The 2,635-nt window shown below is 38.7% G+C and overlaps 1 protein-coding gene across 2 annotated transcripts in view; it reads right to left on the bottom strand.

Moving 5' to 3' along the window:
- Nucleotides 1-2,635, bottom strand: part of LOC106874172 (cell surface glycoprotein 1) — a 144,390-nt gene that overhangs the window by 76,591 nt on the left and 65,164 nt on the right. The gene's annotated exons all lie outside the window — the stretch shown is intronic.

The raw sequence follows: 2,635 nt of genomic DNA, 5'->3' as shown, positions 1-2,635 counted from the left end.
TATTAAGCATGTTAAGCCCGAGTCTTCAGAATTTCCACCTGCAGTTAGTCATATATATGTCGTGGCACTCCGTCGGTTACGACGATGAGGGTTCCAGTTGATCCGATCAACGGAACAGCCTTAACGTAGTTCTCGGGAGATTCAGCGTGACACAGTGCGTGACAAGGCTGGCCCTTTAAAATACAGGTACAACAAAAACAGGAAGAAAGAGTGAGAGAAAGTTGTGGTGAAAGAATACAGCAGGGTTAGCCACCACCCCCTGCCGGAGCCTCGTGGAGCTTTAGGTGTTTTCGCTCAATAGACACTCACAACGCCCGATCAGGGAATCGAAACCGCGACCCTACGACCGCGAGTCCGCTGCCCTTACTACTGGGCCATTGTGCTTCCACCACATATACGTAGATAGATTAGATACATAAATAGAAAGATACAAACACACATACATATATGTTATGTTTATATATAGGCAAATAAATTTTGTAAAACTGGAAGCCACAACAAAGGTCAATTAGACGTATACGGTGAATACATTAGAGTGACGCCCAATGAAAGTTTTTGTTGGAAGAATAGGAGTGGAAATAAGATTTCGAGCGCAGCTCTTCGTCGGAAAGTGGGAAAATTCTAGAGAGGAGGAAAAGGTGGAAGGACTACATAGTCCGGAGAAAAGAACGTGCATCGTTAAATGGCCGAAAAGTATAAATATATATGTTATACATATGTGTGTGTGTGTGTGTGTGTGTGTATAATATATATATATATGTATATGATGAGGATTATCTGCTTCTTGAATTAGCATGAAAGTGGCTAGCCATTCCACAGATACAAGACGCCTTAACGTAATTGTCAGATAGAATCAGTAATTGTCAGATATTCTGTAACTAAGCTGTACCTTTGAGCGAATGGATACAATCCACCCACTTGGGCATCTATATAGTTTCTGTCAACCCAATATATATAATCGGTACATGTCCTCAGATTGCACTTTCTTCAAATTGATACCCAAACACTCTCCCATGAAGTACAGCATGTCGTTTCCAGATTTCTGGCAGAGTGAATTGCGTCATGGTGCTGTTTTTCTCATAGGTGGTGGCCAGCTGACCCTACGATACTGTGTAATCGATCAAATCAAAAACAAACAATGCGCATGCGCGAAATTAAAACCTGAAATAGCGACATTTTACGCATCGCATTATTTTCTTTTGCATATTCTTAGTTTATGCATGTGTATGCAAATATAGTATTGGTATATCCCATTTATGTTCATTAGAAATTAAATAAATAAATAATTTTGACATGTACGAATATTTATTCCCCCCCCCCCACTGTAAATGTATCTATGTGCATAGACACACACACACACACACATATATACTCACATATGTGAGTATATATACAACTCTTTAACTAGTTTCAGCTCGAGAGCTGCGGCCATTTCAGTCAACTGATCCGATTGGTTTTATACCCCTTGTTTTTGTTCTTATTTACCCTTTAAGTAACCGTAGAGGATGTTTTTGTTCATTAATTGCACAGATAATTTCAGTTTATCAATGATTTTCAACTCACTACGTTATGTATATGAGAACCTGTCTACGTATCCACCTTTTTCTTACACACACACACCTACACACACCTACACACACGCACACGCACACATACACTGAGAGCAGGGAGAGAGAAAGGGAAGAAAGAAATATTTATTGAGACATGGAATATGTTTTGCTATTATATATATAATGCTCATATTTGTTTTTCTTTCGTGACACTCGATATGTCGTTACCTTACATATATATATCATATACAATGTCGGCAAAGAATAATACGCTATATAACTGATTTAACATACAACTATTTTGACTTGACAGTGCTAGTTTTTGCAGAGCAGAGATGTTAGACAATCATAACTACCCAAGTAATTTTATATATTATTTGACTCACTTTATCTAAATGCAAAAGTATAAAAGACAAAAAGTAACTTGCGTAATTTGAACTTAGAAGAGCAAGCTATAGAACTAGGCATATTAAATTATGCACTTAGTCATCTCTTCTGCTCTTCGTAATTTGAGGTCAATTATGATCTGACCTACATCTCATTCATAATGTAGAAGCTACTACGATATATTTACCGCCAAACTTCTGATATACCACTTACTATAAGATCAGACGGCTTTGACGGTATTCAGCGTCAGGGACTATACATAAATCTTTGCTCCGATGAGTGTCATCCGGTAGTTGCGTTCAACTCATTCAAGATCCATCAAATCAGTGATTCTCTCAGACAAGAAGACACGGAATGTAACGCGTCCAAGGGAAGAGTGGGAGGAGAGAAGGGAGAACTGTGAGGTGAAACCAAAAGACGATACAATGTCAAGCGATCTTTTCCCGTGGGAACAACACTAATAAAAGGAAAAGAGTGGGGAGGGCATCTTTAAAGCAGCAAGGTTAGATTTATATGACGTTATACATCTGTAGACCCCTATTTCAGCAAAGCGCCACCCAAATTAGATTATCGATGGAGTTGGGCAGAATCTGTTTACTAACTTGAAATGGAATAACAGAAGTGTAACAAACAATACTGAGTACTGTTTTCCTTCTCGTTGTGAACGAAGTTCTCTCTCTCTCTCTCTCTCTCTCTCT

This window comes from Octopus bimaculoides, chromosome 10 (genome assembly GCF_001194135.2).
Source record: "Octopus bimaculoides isolate UCB-OBI-ISO-001 chromosome 10, ASM119413v2, whole genome shotgun sequence".
Lineage (NCBI taxonomy): Eukaryota > Metazoa > Mollusca > Cephalopoda > Octopoda > Octopodidae > Octopus > Octopus bimaculoides.
This window is presented reverse-complemented; position numbering and strand designations above follow the sequence as displayed.